We start from the raw sequence: 26,036 nt of genomic DNA on the forward strand, positions 1-26,036 counted from the left end.
AACTCTGAAATCCAAGTCACCAGGATATTGAAGAAATAAAAATTCATTCTTAGCCGTTATTGTTCCTCCTCACTTCATCTTTCCCATCCCCCAAACTGGGGCTGTGTTAAAATTTCACAGAGTGGACTCTCAGGTCTTTAACCCACACCAGGCTGAAATGATCAATGCTCAAGCCACATAGTGTCCTGATGATGAATGGTTCTGCTGCTTCTGTGCCTAGATTCCTGGTGGCTTTGGACCTTTGTGCAGCCTTGGAGCCCAGAGGTCTAGGGCCATATCACCATTCTCTCCCAGGTCCTATTATCTCCCTGGGGCATTTCAAGCCCCACTCTTCCAGCGACCTTTTCTTACCCCTAGGTCAGCAACTTTGGTCTCTCTCCCTCTAAGCCCTTCTCTTCATTTCTATCTCTCCCCACTCCATGCCCCTCACTCCAAACAGTTTTCCTCTCCATGGGCCTTTATAAACACAATGTTAATCAGTCTTGCTTGGGAGCGGAAGAGTTTTTCCTTACTAGCTAACTCTAATACATATTTTTATTTACTGTTGACAGTTTTACATAGCTGTTTGTTTCTTTTTTTAATGAAAGAGACCAGATGTTCCAGCATTCTTGTGTTGTTCCCCAATTCCAAAAATATGCTTTTTATTTCAGTGTTATCCTTTTGAAAAAATTATGTAGCTTGCATCAACATAAAGCAAGATGCTCGATGTTAAGTCCTAGGGGTGATAAATGGACATTTTCTGACCTTGTCCTTCTAACTTGTGAACCAGGCTCTTTACCGCCCAGCAGCACTGCTCTCTAAGTTAACTTCCTTCCAACTGCTCTAACCGCTCTGCACATTCATCTTTTTTGGTTCAATGAGAAACACTCAGTCACTTACATCTTATTCTCTCTTATGCTCCTTCATTTGCCTCAGGTGCAAGTATTTTGTTTGAGTTTCTTCAAGTAAAAAAGAATTATGCTGTTAGTTGCCAGAGTTTCTTAGCCTATCCCACGGAGGGTTGGTCTGAAAGCTAGATCTCTAGACATTCTAAGGTATTACTTCTACTCCATCTCCCCTCTGCCTCTGTTCATAGTATTTTATTCCTGAAAGTCATCAGAGAGAAGGAAGATCAAGAGAAATCATGCAGAGTGTGGACTATAAGTCTAGAGTTAAAGAAAGTTGGCCCTCAAATAGCGGCTCGTTCTCAGCCTCATTTTGAGATTTTGAATGATAGTTTTCATTCCTGTTCTGCGATCAAAATGTCCATATGGTAGTAATTATCTGCTATAATTATGAAAGAAAAAGACCCAAAAGGAATAGAGATTAAGTAAAGCAAAAAAAAAAAAAAGGTTTTCTGCAATGAGAGAAGGTAGGTGATTTGGAAGATTATTTTTGGACAGAACACAAGCTCTTTGTTACGTATGAACTGGAGACTGTGCCTTCCTGGAAGTCCTAGAAAGGGTCATTGCAGAATCATTCACACCACACCTCCCACCTTTCATCAGATGTAAGGTGAGTAGCTGTCATAAGCCTTCGGCAGAAAATCATTACTGACACCCTGTTAAAGTTTTGGGTAAACAAAGGAAAATGCCAGCTCCAGGGTTAACTGGTTTAGGACAGGACATTCTTTTTTTTTTTTTTTTTAATTTTTTGTTTATTGGAGTAACACTGGTTTATAACATTGTATAAATTTCAGGTGTACATCAGTATACTTCTATTTCTGCATAGATTACATCATGTTCACCACCCAAATACTAATTACAACCCATCACCACACACATGTGCCGAATTATCCCTTTCACCCTCCTCCCTCCCCCCTTCCCCTCTGGTAACCACCAATCCAATCTCTGTCTCTATGTGTTTGTTTATTGTTGTTATTATCTACTACTTAATGAAGGAAATCATACAGTATTAATATAGTTACAAACAGGATCAAAGACAGTTTCTTTAGTCATCATTATAAACATTTGTTGACATATGTCTGGCCTCCATTGTCAACATTATTAACATTTTTGAGGTTTCTGTATTAAGTGTTGAAAGGAGTTTAAATTCAAAAATAAATGAGCCCTCGGGGCCGGCCCTGTGGCTTGGTGGTTAAGTGCGCGCGCTGCAATGCTGGTGGCCCGGGTTCGGATCCCGGGTGCACATCGAGGCACCACTTCTCCGTCCATCCTGAGGCCGAGTCCCACATACAGCAACTAGAAGGATGTGCAGCTATGACATACAACTATCTACTGGGGCTTTGGGGGGAAAAAATAAAATAAATAAAATCTTTAAAAAAAAAAAATAAATAAATAAATGAGCCCTTCCATTTGAATTGAGGTGAGAATATAGATATTATATTTAAAATTAAAAAAAGAAACAATCATAGTTATGTTATATGGAGATTCATATAGCAAAGTATAAATGACAGAGCCAATAAATGAATTATTCATGTGATTCGTCAAATAAGTGCTCCAGGTAAGGCAAAGAATTACCTTATTCCATACAAGGCTTAGTCATTTCCATCATGTTACAATGCAACTGAATATATTTATACATGTAAAAGTTTAGTTAACATTCTTTTCACTCATCGCTTTTTTTTTTTCAGGTATAGAATCTACTTCAAGACCCTCAGTGCTTAGTTCTAACATCCTTTATTGTTATTTAAAGTTTCTGGCTCACAGAATGTTCTGGTGAGGCAAGCTTAGAAGAAAAAGGGAGTTTTTAGTGGAATGACCAGGATGGGGCTTTCCAGACCAGGGGAGTGATAAGTAGTAGAAGTGGATCAGCAGTTTTGAGAGGAGGAGAGAACAGATGGCAAAGACAGACGGCAAAGAGCAGGAGATGTCTACCTAGCTGTAGGATTTCTCTTTCCTCTCGTTTCCCTGTATTCAACCTCAGCTGGAGTCCCCCAAAGGTATATTTGAAAGTACATAGTCTTTGGAGTCAAATCCTGATTCATCACCTGCTAGGTATATAATTTTGGGCAAGCCATTTACATTTTTTCTTTTTTTAATTGATGTTTTAATAGTTTATAACATTGTGAAATTTTTGGTTGTACATTTTTGTTTGTCCATCACTATATATATGTCTCCCTTCACCCCTTGTGCCCACCCCCTACCCCCATTGCCCCTGGTAACCACAATACAGTTTTCTCTGTCCATGTGTTGGTGTATATTCCACATATGAGTGAGATCATACAGTGTTTGTCTTTCTCTTTCTGGCTTATTTCACTTAACTTAATACCCTCCAGGCCCATCCATGTTGTTGCAAATGGGACGATTTTGTCTTTTTTTATGGCTGAGTAGTATTCCATTGTATATATATACCACATCTTCTTGATCCAGTCATCAGTAGAGGGACACTTAGGTTGCTTCCACTTCTTGGCTGTAGTGAATAATGCTGCAATGAACATAGGGGTGCATAAGCCTCTTTGGATTGTTGATTTCAGGTTCGTTGGATAGATTCCCAGTAATGGGATAGCTGGATCGTAGGGTATTTCTATTTTTAATTCTTTGAGGACTCTCCATACCGTTTTCCATAGAGGCTGCACCAGTTTGCATTCCCACCAGCTGTGTATGAGGGTTCCTGTTTCTCCACATCCTCTCCAACATTTGTTGTTTTTTGTCTTGGTGATTGTAGCCATTCTAACAGGCATGAGGTGATACCTTAGTGTTGTTTTGATCTGCATTTCCCTGATGATTAGTGATGTTGAACATCTTTTCATGTGCCTATCGGCCATCTGTATATCTTTGGAGAAGTGTCTGTTCATTTCCTCTGCCCATTTTTTGATCGGGTTGTTTTTTTGTTGTTCAGTTGTGTGAGTTCTTTATATATTGTGGAGATTAACCCCTTGTCAGATATATGTTTTAAAAATATGGAACGCTTCACGAATTTGTGTGTCATCCTTGCGCAGGGGCCATGCTAATCTTCTCTATATTGTTCCTATTTTAGTATATGTGCTGCTGAAGCGAGCATGCCACTTAAATTTTTTTTTGTTTTTTTAAATTTTTATTTATTTTCCCCCAAAGCACCAGTAGATAGTTGTATGTCATAGCTGCACAGCCTTCTAGTTGCTGTATGTGGGACGCGGCCTCAGCATGGCCGGAGAAGCGGTGCGTCGGTGCGTGCCCGGGATCCGAACCCGGGCCACCAGCAGCGGAGCGCGTGCACTTAACCACCAAGCCATGGGGCCGGCCCGCCACTTAAATTTTTGAGACTCAATTTTCCTCATCTGTAATGTGAGGATTATAAAATGAGATAAAATGAGAGTCTACCTTTCAGGGCTGTTGGGAGGATAATAAAAATATATGTGAAGTCCTTGGAACATAACCAACACTCAATAAATCATAGACATTATTACTAAAACTTCCTTTTTAAAAATTAAGCCTTGCCTTTCATATAAGTGAATTACCAAATTTGGTAGATAATATCTTCTTCATCTTTAATTTTCAGCACAAAATAGCTCCATGACGTTGAGAAATGCCCTTAACCTTTATATAATTCAATTTCTTCACACGTGAAATAACAAGGATAATATCTCGAGTAATGCTAGAGCTCTGCAAGGCTGTGGTGCTAATAGCATGCTCTCCATTTTGTTCTTGATCATAATTAAAGCAAAGTAAGGCATATGCATCAATATGCTTCATAATGCAGCACAGTGCAATTGTCAGCAGCATGGACTTTGGGGCCAGATAACCTGCATTTCTGCTTATGGTTCTTCCACATAATGTGGCTGAGTGATCGTGGGCAAGTCACTTAGCTCTTTAATGCCTCAATTTCTTCATTTTCTGGACTTCCTTTGCACAATTTAATTTTCCAATGGTATAAGAGAGAAAATCTTTTGTCTTCAAACTTCTATTACCTCATCTGTCCTGGTGGTGCTCTACTTCCAAATGTAATACATAGTTCTAAAGAAAATATTAAATTGTTTTACCACAAGCTGGCTAAATACCAACACTTCATTCTCTCATCCCAATCAAACAAAAGTATGTTTCTACAGTGTTATTTCTCTTTTAGTTATAGAGCTATGAAATTATTATAACAATTGTTCACTAGAAATTTGAGGTGTTGTCACAAAAAATTAGATGTTATTAAAATTATTTACACAGAGAAGAGAGTATGAAGGCAATGTATCCATTAATCATACACGCTCATCATTTACTTCGTGGATTTTACTTTTCATGAGTGAACCTGAAGGTTCATGACATATGGTACCTGTATAAACATTTCTGTATTCATGAAAGGTTTGGAACATTTCTCTTCCAATGTTAAGGATCTACTTCCTAGTTAACAGGAAAAAATATTGTTCAATCAATATTTTTAACTTAATAATAAGTTAGGAATTTGTACGACATGGCCACTGGCATTTTTTCTAATGCTGAGATCCTATGATTTGTATGTGTTCCTTGAAAAGTTTATTGGCTAGTAAAAATGGCAACATTTGAAATGACCTCTAGGGATGTAATTAGTGAGGGTCAAAAGGCTTTGTCCCAAGATGCTGAATTGTAAATGCTATAAAATATTTTTAATAAAGATTTTAAAATTATGTAAATTTTGAAGCTTCCCTTCCCTTTAGCAGATGTTTCCCCATTATTCCTCATCCTAGGGGTGAGTTTACCCCAGAACTTGGGATCTGACAGCTGGTGAATATGGGTGGAGACAGAGTCCTAGTCAAGGGCCATGTACTGCCCAGCCCAGAGAGACTAGGTATGCAAGGAGGGCACACTATTGCCTACCGTCTCCTCTGCCTCTTATATTCATGCTACTTGATCTTCATGACAAAATTTCTAGGTTGGTTCTACTTTAAAATTTCATTTTCTATTGCCATTACTTAAATGTTTATCATTTTATCCCACTGATAATTGTCGTAAAAATAGAGAGTTTTAATGATAAAGATGCAACCCCAATTAAGAGCAACTATTTACAGATTGGAGAAAATCTTCACATGTTTTATTATCATGTGGATAAGTTCAAAATCGTCAGGAAGATCTAGAGAAAAATCAATATGTGTATTACATGCAAAATTGATTTAGCTTATATCATTCTTTTGTGCAAAATATATATGTATAGAGAAATAAAAGCTGGTGACATAATTAGCATTTTCTTTTATAATAAATGTTATTTTTCAGTGATAATTATCAGAGCTCTGAGTGAGAGTTTCTCACCTTTCCAAAAAATCATATCTTCATAATATGATTATTGGATAATAATAGCTGATTAAAATAAACCTGGCTATTTCTATCAGTCATAGGTTCACGGAAGTTTTAGTAACTATGAAAACAATATCTTGAATTTAAGATTATTTTTTATAACATCCATTAGGTTCCAAAGAAACTAATTCACACTCCCTTCAGGCTCTAAATAAATCTAACACAACATTTGGAGCTTTAAACTGGATTTTCTTCACCCATCAAAAAATATCTTCTCTTGCTTTAGGGAAACTACTCCCAGCCTTAATAATAAAACCTGGATTCTCCAAGTTGTCAGTAAAGAGAGAGTCTCACGTGGGGACGCATAGCTCCAGTTCTCTTTCTCTGAGTTACTTGGTTGTTTTCTTTCCTTGGGGAGATAAGTTTCCATTAGCTATTTGCTGTCATCATCATGATGTCTTCATAGGGCCTCTTGCTTTCCTAATTTATCAGTACAGTCTTCCCATTATATCCAATAGAACACCTGATACATCAAGGCTGGATTCTTACAGAAGACCCAGGGAAAACACAAGGAAAATAACAAGCAACTAAATCATCAGGCCATGAAATACCACCTGTTCTCCAGGGTGCCCTGACTCAATTGCACCACAGCCCCTCTCTGCCTCAATGTAGTTGGCTCCATGGCAGGGTCTATTATTCAGTTGACTTCCTGGACATCCACATTCCTCAAAGCTTAGACCTAAGTCTGATAGCCAGAAAATAGTTTTCTTCCTCTACTCACTGAGAGCCTTCTTCTGGGTTTATTTTCTTTTTAAAAGAACTACCTCCTTCCAGGATGAATGAAATCAGAAATAGTCATACTCGTCATTGGAAAGACCATGACTGAAGGCCACGACAGAATAGTAACCACTTCCATACACTTCAGTGGACCCAACATTCACATAGGAGGGAAGCACAGGAGCACAGGGAAGCAGCTCATTTGGATTTCTCCATAAATGGTCTTCCTTTCACTAACTGGAACAATGGATCTATAACAATGGGGGGAAAGACCTAACTACCTGAACAGGAATCATGAGACAAAACTTTGCAGGAGAGTAGAAATAACAACCAAATGGAGAATCTCATTGTGTTTTCTAGCCCTGACTCGAATGCTCAATATCGATGTGACTTTGGGCAAGGGACTTTTTTACCTGAGGGTGTCAGAGTCCTCAATTGTAAAATTCCTACAGTCTTTTTCGTATCTATGAGTTATAGTCTCATTCTTCAAAGTGAAAGGCGCCCTTATAATTAAACAAGTCTTGATTGATAGGTGTCCATCATATCCTTAATTTAAAAGTAAATGCTGGGTTCAAATTAGAAGACATCATAAAATGTAGGTGTAGAAAACTTACTGAATTGTTTATTTGATAAATAACAGGTAAAATGTGGCAGTTTTCCCATGTAATTCATGTTATTAGGATTAAGAGTTTCACATCTGATTGTATTATTAAAACAAAGTATAAACAGCACAGTGAAAGTAATGCTTTTAATGTAAAGACTTTAACTAAGACGTTTAATACAAAATCTTGGCCCTTGTGCCCCAGATCTTGAGGGTGGTGTCTGTCCCAGCTGGCTAATTGCTTTGTTTTGATGATATTCTTAGCATGATCTGTATCTGATATTCCCATAATCTTAGCTATTAAAATCCAAGTCCCTATCCCTCTCTGGACTAGATCTAAGAAAATGTTGCATTATTGACCATTTACTGGCTGATAATAATATGATGATAGAGTGATATTGAATTTCCTAAGCTTCATTTTCCTTATCTGTAAAATGAAAATAATTATACTAAGTCATTGTTCCATAAGTAGTTGCTTTTTCCTCAGAAAGGTGACAAAGGAGGCAAAGCATAAACTTTCGGTGTCACATGGGCTCTTTTCATTCTCTTGTCCATTTTAGCCTAATTTGGGACCATGTAAATCAGGAAAGAAGCGTTCAAGACCACAGCAGGGGGTGATTGGTTTTATCATCAAAAGGGCCTCAATTAGGTGTCAGCAGATTCTTTTAAATGCATTCCCCTGCTTCTAGTATAACTGACCATAACATTCAGAACTTCAGTGAGAAAATGAAAACCAGTTTTAGGTAATATATCTTTTCATTAGCGAGAAATAGGGCTCCACTTTTAGCTTTCTTCCCTACACTGGGTCCTCTTCCTCCTCAGTGAAATCTTTCTTGTGTTTGTTTTCTTCTCTGCACCCAGTTAACAGCATTTATTGATCTCTGTTGTGGGTAGAGATGTTTATTTCTTCCCCTATTGCCTGTGCCCATTGTTCATTCCGAGTCTTCCCCTCTCTCTCAAGATGTCACAGTAGCCCTCTTCACAACAGATTGTTTGCCATTATATAGATTCTTTTTTGTTGTTGTTTTAATGGGACATGTCATGGGACTTGTGAAGGGAAGCAGTTATCAGAAGAAATATTTTGAGAACCACTATTAGCCAGTTGGAAAAGTTGTGCAACTGCAAAAGCTGTATGGAAATGCTTAGGAGTTCAGTTTTTTTGCATCATTCCTTTATCTTTTGCTTTATGAATAAATATTGGTATGAGCTGATGGAAATATGCCTTTATATTGTTGTTATTTATACTTGCCTAGCAGTAAAAGCCATGGAGTTGATTTAAAAATCAACGAAAATCAATGTAACACCAAATTCGTAAAATTTAGTGCAGATTATCATGTAATGACAACTCCTTGGATTCTCAGTTTACATGTGATTTCAACATCCAATATCTGATTGGAATCTCCTTTAACAGGTAAGGCAGTTGAGACGTAGGCAGGGGAAGTGATTTGCCCAGCGTTGCTCAGCTGGTAAGTGGGGTCCACCTGACTCCCATCCCACTCCCTTTCCACCGAACGAGGACACCTCCATTTGCTACTGGTTCTTGGTGGTACTTAGATTTTCCTTATTTCTCTAATTCCCCTTGTGAAAATTTGCAATGGTAGAGAAAAGAAAATTGAATAAGAAAAATATATTAGTGCAAAATTAGGTTGGTGTTAGGAAAGTTCTTCTGCATATGCACATTTTATATCTTTATGATATGTTTTATTATAGACTTATAGAATGAATATCCTGCCTCATATTTGAGTGTAATTCCTTAAAAGTGCTCTATTGACAGCTGAAGTGAGTTCAGTTTAAGAAAGCAAGTTTACATATGACTACAAACTTGTTTTCACTGTTATAATGTACTCTATTTTTTCTAGTCTAAATATTGGGGAAATTACGTGAACATATTGAAAGAGTATCAAAATACCAATTTTAAAATAATTATTAAAACTATAAAATGTAAAATGTGAATAATTTTAAAGATGCCTCTTGCAGTGAAGAAATGATTTAGGACTTGCAACATGGAAACGATGACTGTTCTTTTCTATCATTAATTTTAATGAATTTTTTTTATATTGCAAGATGTACTTTGAAACCTTCAAAGGAGCAACACATGCAATTTACCAAATAAAAATTACAATAGTTTCTTTGGATCACATAGATGTTTTGGTAAATAGTTAGAATGTATAAGTAGTTGTTTAGAATTGATCATCACGTATAAATGAAACTTATGAGATCAGCATCAACTTGTGTCATCAACCAATGTTTTATTAGCATAAATGTTCGTCCTTGTTCTAGGGATAAAAATAAGTGTGGTTACAAAATTTGCACAAACAACATGGACTAACAGAACACAGAGAATTGGTATATGGATTAAGTATTCAACATAATTTATAACAAATAAATATGTAAATGTGCTTTTTCACTCACCCTCCATCCCAAAAAGAAATGCCAATTTTTCCACCTAAAAGCAAAGTTTTCAATTAGGATAGACTTTTTGACCCAGTGATCCTTTTTCTATAAATTTGTTCTAAGAGAAGACTTTGAAAGAGGAAAAGAAATCTACAGAAAAACAATTTTTTTTTTTTTTGGTGAGGAAGATTGGCTCTGAGCTAACATCTGTGCCAATCCCTCTATTTTTTTATATGTGGGACGCCACCACAGCGTGGCTTGATGAGCATTGTCTCGGTCTGCATCTGGGATTCGAACCTGAGAACCCCAGGCTGCCAAAGCAGAGCATGCGAACTTAACCACTACGCCATGGGGCCAGCCCCAAAATAAAAATATTTTTTGTAGTTAATAATGTATTAATAGTAAAATAATATTATAATTTTACTAGAAAAACTGGAAAGAATCAAAGTTTGTGCCAAAAAATAGAGGAATGTATAAATAAGCTATATCATATTAATTCAAAAGAATATCATGCAGGCATTGAAAATAACAAATATAATAATAATTTTCTTTATATATTTTACAGTTTACAAGGTTTTTTTTTTTTTTTATTACAATATCTTATTTGATGATTGTGGATACGAGGAAAAAATGCTTGTAAAGTATTCAAAGTGAGGGGCCAGCCCGGTGGTGTAGCAGTTGAGTTCATGGGCTCTGCTTTGGCAGCCCGGGGTTTGCAGGTTTGAATACCAGGTGCGGACTGACGCACTGCTTGTCAAGCCACACTGTGGCGGCGTCCCACATAAAGTAGAGGAACATGGGCGCGGATATTAGCCCAGGGCCAATCTGCCTCAGCAAAAAAGAGGAGGATTGGCAACGGATGTTAGCTCAGGGCTAATCTTCCTCACACACACAAAAATATTCAAAGTGAAATAGTAAATAAAAAATTTATGTATGACTATAACCGCATAAAACTATACATATGGATAAAGATTGGAATACATATATATGTGTATATGTTTGTAGATAGATATACATATAGTATACAGGGGAGGGGGCTATAGATATCATTTTCTGTAATATTAAGATATTTAAATTTAAACATAAAATTGTCTTAATAGTAATTCCTAAATTTTAAACAGGAGGCATAGTGTGATTATTCCCCTTGAATAGATTAAATAAAAATATTGTCTTGTTTCATGATAAAATAGAATCCCTCAAACAGATCTTTTACTATTATTTCTATATGAATCCATAAGTTATGTTTTCAATTGTTTTTTTAATCAACCAAGATGAAATTTAATGCATGATATTAGCTCATTCCATAAAAATAAAATAAGTGTATGTAAACTTTATTCAGCTTCCAGAAATAACTCTAGAATTCTAACACTAGCTCAAAGTGTAGGAATAATGCAAACACATACATTTGCTAGTTACAGTCCAAATGAAGATATAAGTAAAAGTATTTATTGTTTTCCTTAAGAGAGTTTATTGGAGATTATTGTTTTGAAACTATCATACTTTTATATTTTTGAGCCTCTAGCTCAATAATATCTGAAGAGCATAGTGTGCTCCCAATTTCATTTGTGTTGACTTTCTGTTTAAAGAGCAAAACCCATTCTCTTGAAATATAGCTCTGTTTGTCTAATGAACCTTTTTCTCCATATGAGCATGTTAGAAAAATTTATTTCAACTTAAAAAGGAAAACATATGGCTATGCCTTAACTATTGAAAAGTAAAATGCTCAATTTCTGTGGATTTGGTCTTGCTGTTTCTCCAGTTCCTCAATTGTTATTTTAGCAAACAAACAAATAAAATATTAGCAGGTAAATGAATTTTAGGCTGAGTCTAAATATTCTTGACTAGCTTCAAGACTTTTGTGCTCAGCACTTCTACTCCCAAGAAATATATATATTGAGGACCCAAGTCTGCTGTTTATTTAACAGGCTGATGTTCATTTTCTTGTAATCCTGAGTTCTCTACCAGCTGGCTCCTAGTTAGGTCAGAAAGACATGTGAAACACACAAAAGTGCTGGTAAGGCCCAAGTCACATCAGCAATGCAGTCTGTCCCCTAGGCACCCTGCTCACCTCCAAAGATATTTGTATTGCCATTACAGAAGAGATCTCTCTGAAATATGTGTGAAAGCAAGATCAGTTTTCAGAAGACAATAGATTTTCTTGATCGTGTGTAGACTGTTAGTTCATCATTCCCCTTTTAGGACTATGTAGTGACCCCCAAACTATGATTATGTATTCATGAATGCCTATCATGCTATTTATATTTGCACCATATCCATTCTCTCTATATTTGAGTTTACACACACACACACACACACCCCTGTCATTTTCCCTATCTCCCTTTTTTCCATTCTAAAAATCAGTGAAACCAAAAACTCTGTATTTTCCTTATATTATAATACTGCAGCATCTAGAATTTTTTTATGTGTACTCATGAATATTTTTTTTTTAAGGCAGATTGGCTCTGAGCTAAATCTGTTGCCAATCTTCTTCTTTTTCTTTTTTCTCCCCAAAGCCCTAGTACATAGTTGTGTATCCTAGTTGTAGGTCCTTCTAGTTCTTCTATGTGGGCCGCCACCTCAGCATAGCTTGAGGAGCAGTGAGTAGATCCGTGCCCAGGATCCGAACTGGGGAACCCTGGGCTGCCAGAGCAGAGCACACGAACTTAACGGCTACACCACTGGGCGGGCCCCCCATGAATATTTTTAATGCAGATGGTGAGAGTAATGATAATTACAGGTCTAAAGACTGAATTTTTCCACTTGCAGAGATTATAAACATGGTGAATTGGCTTTGTGAAGAAATATATTTTCAAAAATGATTCCCAAACATCATGAACTTGAGTTACTGGTTTCTTTTTTAATTCCTTTCTTTCTTTTCTTCTTCAGCATTGACACTGATATTTTTGAAGGTTTTACCCTCAAGGATCCCCTTGGTGGCAAACAGGAGCACCGATGTTCCTGTGTGTCCCAGGCCTCTTAAAGGAGCCCTTACCCAAGTCCTCTGGTAGAAGAGCAGCTGAAGCTGTAATCCCTTGGCTCCACCTGCCAGGGAGCCCCCCATGCAGACTACCTGACTATAACGTCCTGTCGTGCTGTGAGGTGCTGACAGTTATACTGCAAGACTGTACTTTCACAAAAATTTCAAATATCGCCAATGATCCTGACTGTATATTTTAGAATAATTTTAAATGCTCAGAGGTACCTTTCCTGCGTTCACAAAGGGATAGTCTTCAGGGTTTTTTCTGCCTTTATTCATACTCCTAAGTATTTCTTTTTCTAAAACCACTTAAATGTATTTAGGAAAGCTTTCAGTAAAACCCGGATGGTGGTTCTTCATATCGTAGAGTAGAAAAGGCATTAATAGATACATCTTTTTGCATCCAGAAAGAAAATTACCATCCAGTAAAAAATACAGCAACTTATGACTGTTCAGGGAGTGTTCAATTTCGTGATTTTAACTATATATAGATTGAGACTTCACATACATATCTTTCAGTATCCACACAAAATAACTGACATGCTAAAAGCTTACGCATTTCATATTACTCTAAATTTTTCCCCAAATGACCTCAATTGTTTTACCAGTATTTGCTCTCCATGGCTAATAGGTATTATCATGTGGCGCTGTTTCTAAGGCCTAAGAAAAGGAGTCAGGTTGAAGGGAGGAGCAGGGAAAAATGTGTTAGAAAAATACTTTTCACCATTAGATTACAAACTAAGAACAACTCCGTCCTACTCATCCAAGAACCCAGTTCCACCCTACGTAGAAAGATTCTAAGACTTTCAGGCCAGACCTCCTTGATGTCTGTGTGAAGTTAAACACCTCCACTGGGACCCTGATGTCAGGAAGACATCGTCAGTGGCAGGGGAGCAAGAACCAAATAGAAAACCAAAACATCTTATTTACTTTCTTCACCGACCGCAAATATCGACCCATGCTTCCAAATGCTTTCTTCTTCATACGTTTAAACTTTAAAACAAGTTTCTTTTCAATACATGATTCTGAAATCAGGATCTCAGAATCCAAGAGAGGAAATGAAGGTTCTGAGACAAAAAGGAAGGAGGCAGTGTGCTCTTATTTTTTCCTGCTGTGGAATTACTCTCTGGCAAACACTAGCTGTAGGGTTTGAAAAACAAAATACCTTAATGAGACAGTGTAATGACTTGAAGAAAGTGCCCAAAACTGTTTTTCTTTTTATTATTTCTGACTTGAGAGATAATTGAAAGTTTTAGCAATAGATTTTTGTTTTGTTGAAGGATTACTGCAATAGTTTCTAAATTTTTTTTTTTTTTAAATAATTCTGACTGTGGTATTTTCATCCTTTCTTCAGAAATAAAATGGGCTTGGGAATGAGAGAGAGCAGCCTTTTGACTTTGCCATATGTTATATATGTCATTATAGGCTTCATGATAGATTAACTTTTTTTTTTACTTGCTCTTTGGTTAAATATGATACCACTAGAACAAGTGGGTTGTACTGAGCGTCAAAATGCATATTCTGAGCAAAAGTACTAATGAAATGAACACCAAATAGCCGAAGGCCCTTTGCCTTCTTTTATGTGGGTTGTTGGGCTGTTTAGGATGCTGTTATTGTTTTGGTTTTTTTATTCAGAATTTGAGTTGAAAAATTGAGATTAAAGTACCTGCATTTATTCTTTTTCTCCACCATTTATTGTGACTTATTACTAATTTAGTCAGTGGCCCACTTATAATTCTCTCTTTAATAAAAATATCTGAAACAAACTGATTCTATCTGCAACACTTTCAAATTGTAGTTGTCTTTCTAAGGCTAGATTTGGGGAGGATGAGAAGGCTGGTTTTCTGAAGGGATTTTGGATAGTGCACTTTGCAGATGGGAGTGTTAAAAGCAGAGGCAAGGTATAGTCAGCCAGTGGCATTCTCAGAAAAGATCGCAAAAATATGGAAAAGGGAGAGTGAAGGCAGAACAACTTAACCTACATGGCGGATTCGGTATGCATTGAGCGGCTGGCTTGCAAATACAATTTCAAGGTTTCTCTTTCAGCTGGCACTGCCACTTAAAAAGGGGAGAGCAGAAATATGTACCACGTAGGGCTGCAGTTCAGGCTCTGCCTCTGGCTTTTCCAATAACACTGGTAGAAAGAACTCGGTGTTTTATTAACAGCCTCAGACTCAGCAGACTAAAAATTGTGACTCCTCAACTATACTCTAAACTACAGTTAAAAAAATGTCTTTCTGCTACATTTAAGGGTAAGAGGTTGCCTTGCTTTCTTGTGGGCATTTCTAAGGATCTGGTAATTTAAGGAAATTAAAATAAAATAATGCCTTGGGTATATGTTGAAAAACAGAATGGTATTCTACTATAGAGAAAGACCTCTGAAATCGTGTCTTTGATTTGAAGATAGGCAGGACCAAATTTTAAAAAATTATTATTGGCATGTATTAAGAAAAATTGGGGGCCGGCCCCGTGGCTTAGCAGTTAAGTGCACGTGCTCCGCTACTTGCGGCCTGGGTTCAGATACCGGGCACGCACCGACACTCTGCTTGTCCGGCCATGCTGAGGCCGCGTCCCACATACAGCAACTAGGATATGCAATTATGACATACAACTATCTACTGGGGCTTTGGGGAGAAAAAGGGGAAAAAAAAAAAAAAGAGGAGGATTGGCAATAGATGTTAGCTCAGGGCTGCTCTTCCTCAGCAAAAAGAGGAGGATTGGCATGGATGTTAGCTGATCTTCCTCACACACACAAAAAAAATGTTAAAAAAGAAAAATTGGTGTTTTTTTTCCGGTATCTTGCAACAACTTCATTGTTAAAAAAAATCAAAATGTGTTTTTCTAAAAATTTCTGTGCTCTTTATAAAAGTAACTTGCTTAGTAAATACTTTCAAGAAGGTTTCTTGGTATTTGCATTCTTGCCTTCGCTACCCCCACTATTTAAAAAACAAACTTGATTTTCTTTCTCTTTCTGAGAAAGTCATAGGTTAGTGAATATACTGCAAATATGGGACTTTAGGCCGTGCAGACATTGACTGTGATTGGAGCTCCACCACTCGCCAGTAACAGTGCACAGGCTAGTTATTCTCATCAATGAAATGGGAAGAATAACAACCACCTCCTAGGATTACTATGAGGATTAACTGAGATAATATTCGTGAAGCTCCCAGCCCTGTGTGTCTCATAAGACAGGTGCTCACATTGCTAGTTCCTTTCTTGTTCCCGGCTGGTTTCCCTTTTCTGGGCCCCCCACCCCAACAATCTAATCTCTAAATAATGCATACAAAATTCTAGGAACATTAGCATGAATGCCCAGATGCATTTGTTACTAGTTAACTCAGCAGTAAACTTGGCATTCCATCCCCAGCCTTTCCCCTTCATTAATCCCCACGGGCAGCCCCCTCAAACACAAGAGTACACCAGGACACCAGGCGAACCGTGAAACCAGCCACGCACGTGAGCATTTTCTATGAGAGTTTCAGCTGGTCTGGTTCTGCCTCAAAGACCAGGGCTCGTGTTGCTCACAATTAACCGACTCTGGCCATGTGGTCGCTGCCGTCAAGATCTGCCACAAGGAAGACAGCAGTTCAATAAAATCCTGAACTCTATTTATAGCCTACTTGAAACAAACACTTTGCTGTGAAGCGGAGGAGGCCTTTTGGAGAACACAGAAAGTAATTCACTCGTCCCAGTACTAACTAGGGCAATGAAAGGGAGGAAAATGCAGTTTTCCTAGCACCCTATAATTTACAAAGCATTTTCTCCTACACGTTGTCCCATGTCACCCTCACGTCAACCCAGGAGGAAGGCAAGCTAACACTAGTAACAAATCCCCATTTTATAGATTACAAAAGTGATGCCTAGGAGGTTAGATTGAGTGCTCAAGTTACATGGCTGGTGAACAGTGGTGGCTGGAGGAGGGGAAAGGAAAGTGACTGAAGAGTGAGAATAATTTCCTGTTAAAGCTGTTGATCGATCTAAACTTCAGTAAATAATTGTTTACTTATAAGAAAAAAAACACAACTAAGAGAAATGTTTTGTGATGTACTTGCAAGCTTAAAAATTTTCTTCTCCATTTCTGATAGGAAAACCAAAATATGAAAAAGAAAAACCTGGAAAGACTCTACGGGGAAATATTTATAAGCATGTTTGTATCTGTCTATAACATATACATGCAGATAATTATATTTTAGTCAAGAAATGCCTTCTTGAAACCTCGCCAAATTAAAATGTGCATAAGTCAAGACTAATCTTGAAAAAGATGGTGGGAATTTTTATGAGAAATTTTAATTGATTCTGCCAGTCATCTCTGAAATAAACATCTTTGTTGTCTTTTTAATAAGGGGGGGATATTTGCATAATTCCAGTATGTGCACAAAAAGCAAGACTTCATTAATATAAATTAGTTTATGGGTCAGAAATGATTTTGCTCTTAAAAGAATGATTTTATTTTGATTTTGGCAAATACTTTAATTTTCTAAGACCTTTCTTTAAGCCTTGTTACTGGGAAAGGGAATGCAAAACCTTTTTGGCTTGAAGAAGGATGTCTGGGCAATTAGAATAGCTACACTGAAGAGTGTGTGTGTGTGTGTGTGTGTGTGTGTGTGTGTGGGGGGGGGGGGGGGGGGGGGGAGGGAGAGAGAGGGAGAGAATTAGCGCTGAAAGAAGGCCCCGGGTTAGCAGATTGGCTCGGTGCCATTTGGAGATTCTCCGATTTACTGCTTCTCTAACTATTGTCGAAGCCTTGATTTATGGAGTTTAGGATCTCTTGAAAGGCAAGGTGTCTGGAGTTTAGGGTCTTTCCCTGACGGTCCCTCGTCTTCCCATACACTCTTTTTGCCCGTGTTCACCTTGTGGCGCCCTTGCAGGACTCAGCGTTTTTACCTGAGCTCATTAGCTGGGGAGCCCACTAGTGCTGGGGAGAGGGCAGTGGTTTCCATTCCTGGGTGATGGAGTCATGGGAGAAACGGCAGCGAACCAACAGAGAGTAGGAGCCGAGCCGGCTCGAGTGTGCTGTAAGCGGCTCAGGACGGAGCAGCTGCTCTGTCTCCCAGCCCGCAAGTGCAGTCTGCATTTGTCACTGGCCACTGAAGTGTGTGTTTGGGCAAGGTGAGAACTGGGAGCTTTTTCATTAATTGGGAGACAGATTGCCAGGTATTGCTGGTGGTTGTGTTTGATAATTTGGGGATATTTATGTCAACATAAATAGACGTAGACGGTGTGTGGTTTTATTTATACTCGTGTTTTCTGTCACGATCCATTCAGCTCGCCAGGGTGTCCAAATTGTGGCAACAGATTGGACCTAGTGCTGTTCCTGAGCTGAAGTGGGATCAGTTGAGTGCCGTTTTCTTGGCTTCTTTCATTAATTGCTGCTGCCAAATGATATAGCTGTTCATATATACAATTCCAGCGCAGATTTGAAAGCATGTGGAAACTGCTTCTGATAGAAACCTGAATTGTTCCTTTTTGGAGTATTTGCTGTGGGCTATTCTTTGCTTCACCCACATTTTAGTGGTTGAAACTTTGGAGAGAGCGGAGTGCCTTAGGGTCTGATCTGGTGATAAAAGTAACATGGGCGTTTTCTGTATCTTTGCTTGTCGAAATGAAAACTTCTGCTTGGCCATTGGGGGTGTGTGTGTGAGTGTGTATTTTTAAAAACTGTTTGAGAACCAAAAGAAAACCAAATAATACCTTGCTATCTTTTGATGTCCTTATAGTTGACTCAGTCAGCTCATAAAGCTTTTGTGATCAGCGTATTTGAATTTTGGAACTTCATATTTTGTGTACACAAGGACAAAACAGCTATAGTGTGCACTTGTGAAGGTATGTGGGGACATGGAGTATGTACTCACTGTGAGTACAATAGAAAGCCAAAATGTGCTCTTGGCTACACGGAAAGGCCTTAATCCTGCACTAGTTTTGTATGTTAGCTGCTTCACTGAATCCATACAAAATATGAAGGAGATACATTGTATTACTGTGTCTAAATAAATATACAGGAGATTTGTATTCGTGAAACATGTGCTCTAGAAAAGGGAAATGTATGGGAATTTGGTATTGTATAAATAGGGTAAGACAGTTCAAAAAGCTTTCAAATTTTAAGTGGAGGGAAAAGATAATACATTAAAATAAGGAATAATTATGATGGAATACTGAAAAGTACTTCAACTGCTCAAATTTTTATGTCTAATGAAAGAATAGCATATTTAAGGAAATTCAAAGTCAGAAGAAATGAAGCCAAGAGCAAAAATTCTTAATAAAACATGTTGTCAACCTGTGGAATGTACTTATCTGCCTTAAGTTGAATTCTGTTGCTGAGATTGATAAAATTGGAATTTAAAAAAATGTACATTTTAAACTTTTATTTAAAATTGGTTTCCACTTGGGTAGACTTTGAAAACTCAGTAACAAGTTATATTAAAGTGCAATGAACATTAAAATTATTCAAAATGCTTAACAAATAACATACAGGATCAAAATCATTTGTCCCACTTTTGAATTATGTCAGTTTGGAAAGAGGCTAATAATCTACACTAGAATGTCACCTGTTGCTACATACACGACTGCTAAGTTCGTTGGACACCCTTCACGGTTTCTTGCTTTCAGACTGTGTTAGAACACTGGAATATGAGCAAACACCTGACTCAAACATTGTCGTGCTTTCTATGCAAGTTAAGAACAGCAGTAGTTTCATTTGACAGATATGGAACTTGAGATGTACAAAAAATTGATTGTTGGCTTTTCCATTTTGGAACCTGTACTACCTTGGCTTTTCTGCTGCTATGATCTAAAATTTGGCTACTTCTTTAAAAGGGCGTAACATGACTTTAACACCATACTCTCTTATCACTGTTTTATAAATGTGAGCATATCATATCTCTATAATGATTACAGTCCGGTATGTTCAAATGTGGTGTCCATCTGTACCCATGGTCACCTTCCATACAAAAAGACTAGAAACTTAGTCATCTGTTTGATGAAGCAGAATTAGTGTAAACAGCCAAGAAAAGCCTTGAATAGTGTCTGTGTTTATTCTGTAGATAACTAGCTTACTGCAACATGCAAAGAGATTTAAAAAGGTTTAGAGATTATAGGTACCGACCTCAAAGCACATGCCAATCTGTTCAAACACATTTACTTCTATGCAATTAAGTTCTCCTAGTTAAGGGAAAAGATTAGACTTATATGTTTGATAAGTATCTCTAATTTTTTAAAAAGCTTAAACTTAACACATTATGTTCTCGCTCCCTCTCTTCATCCTTTCAGCTTTATTCTTTATTCGAGACTTTAAATTTCTTAAATATTTAATTTACTGAACCTTCTTTCTTTAGACCTACACTCAATCTCTTCACCTTGGGCAAGGAGGCAATTACGATTTACCTCCTGGGACTAGGGAAAGACCCACCTCCCTTGAGATTGAGAGATCCGTGGGTGGTTAGTGGGAAAGAATGGGATAAATGGCTACCAGGCAGGTAATGACGGTGTCTATCACGCCTGGCATTTCTGCTATTCATGCTTTCTTATCTATCTAGCCTGTAACTGGGCTTGGAAACCTTTATCAACAATTGTTTACACATACCAACATAGTTACACTTTCACAAAGACTTGGTAAATTGAGATTACATTTGATTTGTAGTATATGGGGTTAGCTTAAAGAGGTATCCGTAGTTTTTATGTCTCTTTATCTTAGTATTAAGGTAATTAAGTTCTATTCTGCCTATTAACTCCTCCCAAAATAGTGTAGATTCAGACAAAGTAAGGAACACTCACACAACTTTCCCTATTTCTTCCGGATTCCTTAGAGTAGGCCTCGGTTGTTTGAAGACAAGAAACATGGAAGACAGGGTGTGTGATATGACTGTTCCTCGGGTGGATTCCCTCTGAGGCCACAACTGTCCCGACAGTCACTGGGCTCCTTAATGGACCACTGGCTGTGAGAACTTGGAGCTGGAGTAGGAGCAGGTGGCAGCAGCAATTCTCCATTGAGACGGAGACTAAACACATTTTCTACAAGTCTGTTTAAGAGGTCTGCCTCATTTGTCTTGAATCCAATGTTTTCTAAGGAAATGGAGTGGGTAGAGTCTGATTGCTAGAAGATAGGCCCAGACTGTGACTGCCTGTCGTCCTTGGACACCACAGGAAGCTCCCGCTGAAGTAGTTTATCTCAAATACACATTTTTACAACCAATACAAGTCCTGTTTTTTAAACCTTTAAATTATTTGTGCTAGGGTAGGCTTCAAACCTGATCCCAATGTCTACCCAGGTTCCCCCTAATAACCACCCCCCACCACACACAATAAATAATTTTTAAAAAATATTAATAACCAATTAAACTCTTTACATTTTAATAGCCAAATGATTCTCATCAATAGGAAATTCAAATAATCACTTCAAGACAATGTAATTACAACTTCCAAATATTTCTAATAGCCAAGAAACCATCAAAAGGAAATTATTGCAAAGTTTCCTATTACAGGTGTATTAGATCTTAAGGGAATGTTTAAAAATTCTGCTCCAACATATCAAAATCAATAAAAAGAGACTTTAATATGCTATCTTCTGATAGAATATTTTAAATGTCAGAATGCTTTGAATATTTTGATAGTAAACAACCTAGAGACTGTCCCTTCTCTGACTCCTATTCTCTAGTAGAATGGGGTTTCACTTGACCGGTAACTCCTATCAGAACACACCAGTGTGTTAAGGGAGATTATTTTGTAGCTATAAAGGGGTATTCTTTTCCTTGTAAGTTTATGTAAGAACTATGTCTTTAAATGTAGGGTTTATTATTATTCAGGTATAGTGAGGCCAACAGATCAGGAGACGACTGCCATTGAGAGGATAAATAGTGTGTTACTCCCAGTTCCCAAAAGCGGGGTGGGGGGGCATGCCATGCCATAGGGAGGCCACATGGGGAAGCACCAGGGTTGGTGAGGAGGCAGAAGGAGAGAGGGGAAATGTGGGCAAGAGCCCTTATTGTAGTTTACATGAGAAAGAACAGGTTAGGCAGGGCAAGCAGGTTTAGGTTTGGCTAGTTTGAATAATTTCAGCGGGCTCTGGGGCTTAGGGACTGTTTCTAGTTGTCTGTGTGCCTGGCCCTGAGGTGTTTAGGGCAGATGGACAGTGAGTGGCCCAGGGTGTAAGAGCTTCATGAGAGCCAGATCAAGGACCTGGTTGGGGTGTGGGCTCTGAATTGGTTTATTTCCCTATGAAAGGCCCACTCCCAGGTGAATCTTTACTATCTCTAGGAATTGGCTAGCCATAGGAGGGGCAGCCTCTCCAGGGTCAGCCAAGATCACAGATCTTGCCTGAAGCATCAGAAATACAGAAAATAAAGCATCAGAAATACAGAAAATAAAAAGGCATGATTGATACAAACTAACACACCTAAACAAGAATAGACTAGTTAGTGTCATTTTGCCAAGTATGGTGTTCACCTGGTTAGTCCACTATTGACAACAATCTCTTGACACCAAATGTACCCCATCAATTCAGGTACCTCTCCTAGTAAACTCCACAAAGGTTTTTTTTCATTGGTTTTTGTTTTTTAAAGTTAATACTTTAAAACAACAAAAGGGTTGAAAACAACTGAATCCTCTTTACTGAATAATTAGGTCCATTTTACATGTCCTACACAGCAATGAATAATTTGATTTAGAGTCTAACAATAAATGCTTCTATATTAGGGTTCTGGTAAAACCCTTAAGTAGGCTAGGATTATTAAGGGAATTATCTCTTTGCACATTCACCATTCACCTTTGGTTGAAACACCATTCACCTTCTGGTACACAATAGTTATAGAACAAATCAATGATGAAGTCAATCAAACTCATTGACAGAATTTTCTTCAGATTCCCTAAGAGCTTTTTGCCCTGTTTCCAGTCTAATTTTCATAATAAATAAATTCAGAAAAAAAGAGTGAAATATGTTGATTATTTTGCTCAAACAAAAGCTGAATCTCCTGTTGCTTAAAAATATCCATTATCAGCCATACCTTCATAGACAAACATACAGTGTGGCAAGGGACATGCATAAATTGAGTAGCAGTTAAGTTTCAGCTGAACTGGCAAAACTGTCGTTCATAATGTCTTACTCCTAGAGTCAGCAGTAGTGTACAGAGGGATCAAAGAACTTTTAATAGTTGAATAGGATGATTAACTTATCCAATTAGAATAGATCAACATCTGCTGAAAATGGCCAGTAATCAAGGAAGAAGAGACCTCAAAAATATGGCATTTTGCCCTTGTATTATTTCTCCTTTTCATTTTAAAACATTTAGGAAAGGAGAAAGTATACATATGGTGTTTCAATGGAAATGAAATTTTTTAATTCTCCTATTTAGTTTCTCCATTCCAGTAACTGGAATTTCCCACAAGAATTTAGTGTGTAACAAATATGAAACAGTGAAACAGTGAGAGAAGGATGAGTGAGTAGACAATAGGTATTGGTACAACTACATAGCCATTGGGGGGAAAAAGATTTATCCCTTATATCAAAATAAATTCTAGAGGAGTCGAAGATTTAGGTGTAAAATATGAAACTCTATGCATGCTAAACGAAGGCTTTGGTGTGCTAAGTTGCACAGAATAGCTGCTATATCCGCCATGTCACTAAGCAGCCATGAGCAGGGGTGGAAATGGCCTCCTGCTGCTTAAGAGATGCCTGGGCTTGGTGGCAATCATGGCAGTTATCATCGCAGAAGGGAGGTGTCAAAAGTGGTCCTTTTCTTTGTTCCATCTGTCCCAGTATCCTTTATGTCTTTCAGGAGCCCAAGCTCCTGAGATGAAGAAAAGCAAGGAAGGTATAAATGTAAATCATTAATTTCTGTTTTAATTCCAAAGCTGAGGCTTTGTGTTTTATCTTGTGGCCAGACAAGTGTTAGGAAAAAATTGTAGACTGATTTCTTGCTCTTAACTCTCCTGATTCCTAAATCTGACACTTGATTGAGGCCTCAAAGTGGCTTCACTCTCTCTGGTGTCTGCAGGTTTCGGATCTATGATTTCCATTGGTGTGACAAGGGAATGAGACACTGTCAGCTGTGCACTGGCCTCTCTGAGTTGTTATCAGACTAGACTGAGCCGATTGCAAAAGCTCTCAAGGGGCATGTGCTTGGTGGGGAGCAGGCGGGCTTCAGTTGGAAAGCTTTTTCTTTAGGGTCTGTGGATTCTTTCTTCTTTTTCACTTCCTATTTCTCTAGTTAATTTCTTTATCCTGGAATTCCTCACCTCCCATGACCTCCCGTACCGCCTCACACCGTCCTCTGACCTGGATAGAAGAAACACTTATGTCATTCACGCTAGGGTTCTCAGACTGGCAGGCTGTTTGGAGCAATGTGCAGTGTTCCTAGCAACAGATTAAGGCAAATCCACAGCACTTCAAAAGCCTGCAGGCATTGAAAAATCACAGAGGACTACTAGTTATATGTGGAACCTCTGCTTTGTGGATTTGTATTAACTAAGAAATCCAGAAAAGTTTTAAGCATTTTTTGGTTTATTTTTAATAGGAACTTGGAAGGTATAACCAGTTTTCTAAAACAGTCATGATGAATTTAGTCAAGGTGCTGCAAATGAGGGCCAAATGTATCTATGCTAAAATTTAAAAGTGGGACATATAAAGTTCCCTGGCGGTCACAGAAAGGTGATTTTGATTATCAGGAAAATTTTATATTCATTAAGAACACAGGCACTAGGGTCAGCAAGACCTGTTTTGAAATCTATGAACAAGTTGTTTGACTACGGGGCAGTTATTTAACGTTTTAAGCCTCAGATTTTACATCTGTAATACAATATTAGCATAAATCACGTATTTTGAGGTTCAAATGGTAAAATATATATATGGACTTTTCCATAATAGAAGAAATAATCAAAAAGCTAATTAGTATAGATTGTGAATGGAGATGTTTTAGCAAAAACGGTTGCCATGATTTTGTGGAGGAGTGAGTTTTTTCTAGATCAGGCAAAAGGACAAAGTTGGGGAAAGTTATCAGAGAAAATAATGAGAGATGAAATCTGACAATCACAGAAGGGATATCAGATTATCATTGTATGCAGCCTCCCTCCATGGGGCCTAACACAGTGTCTTACTCATAGCAGGTGCTTATTTATGTTTGAAGAATGAATGGATAAAAGGAAGAATGAGACCGTAACAGTAATGGTGGAGTGATTGCAAGGTCATATAAAAGAATACTTAAAAACACCCCCAAGATGTCCTATCTGAAGTACACTGTGTTGGTCAGATTTATGTATAATACTCAAAAAAAAAATGAGACAACAAACCAAAAAGAACAGATTCTTTATCACAGTCCATAAATTGAAAGAGTAAGAAACCAGTGTTCTTTGAACATGCAAAGGAATGACACACCTGTCAAATCAGAGAGAAGGAGACCGTGAACTCAGCATGGTTTCTGGTGGAAGTCAAAAGGTGAACCCAGAGTCCAAACTGGAAAGACCATTAATCTTAAAGAAATGTCCAAATGGGATGAGGCCCTCAGCATAGAACCTTTGGCATTTGGTGAAGGGCGAAGATTTATCATCTCTTGCTTTGCCTTATTTAGTTTCCCCAGGCCTTGCCCATTAAATGCCAATAACTCTCTCCATTTCTTGTGAAAACTTGAACACCCCTACGCTTTTCCAGACACCCCTCGAGGGAGTGGTACCACCCCTAGGTGGAAACTATGGAGAGTATAAAAAATAAGGTGAAGTGTATTCAGAGGAAGTATAATGGCCGAGTTTCAGAATCAAGAACTTCACACCTTTGACTTTCGTGGATCTTGGAAGTGTGTTTTTTACTCTTTTAAAATGAAAGCAAAGGTCTATAATACCTTGTAAGTAATTTGTCACTTTGCTGAGGAATGTGTTTGAATCGTGTTTGATGGGAGGCTGATTTGTAGGAACCTGTCGTTTAGCCAGTGAGTGATATTAGCTTGCCTCGTTCTTGCCTACACCCTCACATATACATCTATGTGGGTTGTTTTTTATACTTGTATTCATTGTAAACTCTCATAATGTGGTTTTAGGAAAAAAACACACAAATTTTGTTTCACTGTAGAAAAACGGCTCTGAAAAGAAAAGCAATTTGTAGGTCTGCTAATGAAGTGCAAAGGATGTGAAGAGGTGGAATTCGATGGAGATTCACAGACAAGAATAGTTTTGAATAAATTATGGAATTCAA

General features: G+C 37.9%; 1 protein-coding gene and 1 non-coding gene across 3 annotated transcripts in view; one reads left to right on the forward strand and one right to left on the reverse strand.

The window, feature by feature from the left end:
- ARHGAP24 (Rho GTPase activating protein 24) overlaps window positions 1-26,036 on the forward strand; it is a 485,346-nt gene that overhangs the window by 298,055 nt on the left and 161,255 nt on the right. The window contains exon 1 of one of the 2 annotated variants that reach the window (XM_004430915.3): window positions 17,805-17,974. The exons of the other annotated variant lie outside the window; for it this stretch is intronic. The gene's annotated coding sequence lies outside the window, so the exon portion shown is untranslated. Of the gene's footprint in view, window positions 1-17,804; window positions 17,975-26,036 lie in introns of those variants that run through there. 2 annotated transcript variants of the gene reach the window in all.
- On the reverse strand, window positions 3,836-3,942 carry LOC147916496 (U6 spliceosomal RNA). The gene has a single exon (XR_015553060.1). It is a non-coding gene; the product is annotated as a U6 spliceosomal RNA (small nuclear RNA).

The sequence above is a fragment of the Ceratotherium simum genome, chromosome 8 (assembly GCF_057802395.1).
Source record: "Ceratotherium simum simum isolate JZ-2026a chromosome 8, ASM5780239v1, whole genome shotgun sequence".
NCBI lineage: Eukaryota > Metazoa > Chordata > Mammalia > Perissodactyla > Rhinocerotidae > Ceratotherium > Ceratotherium simum.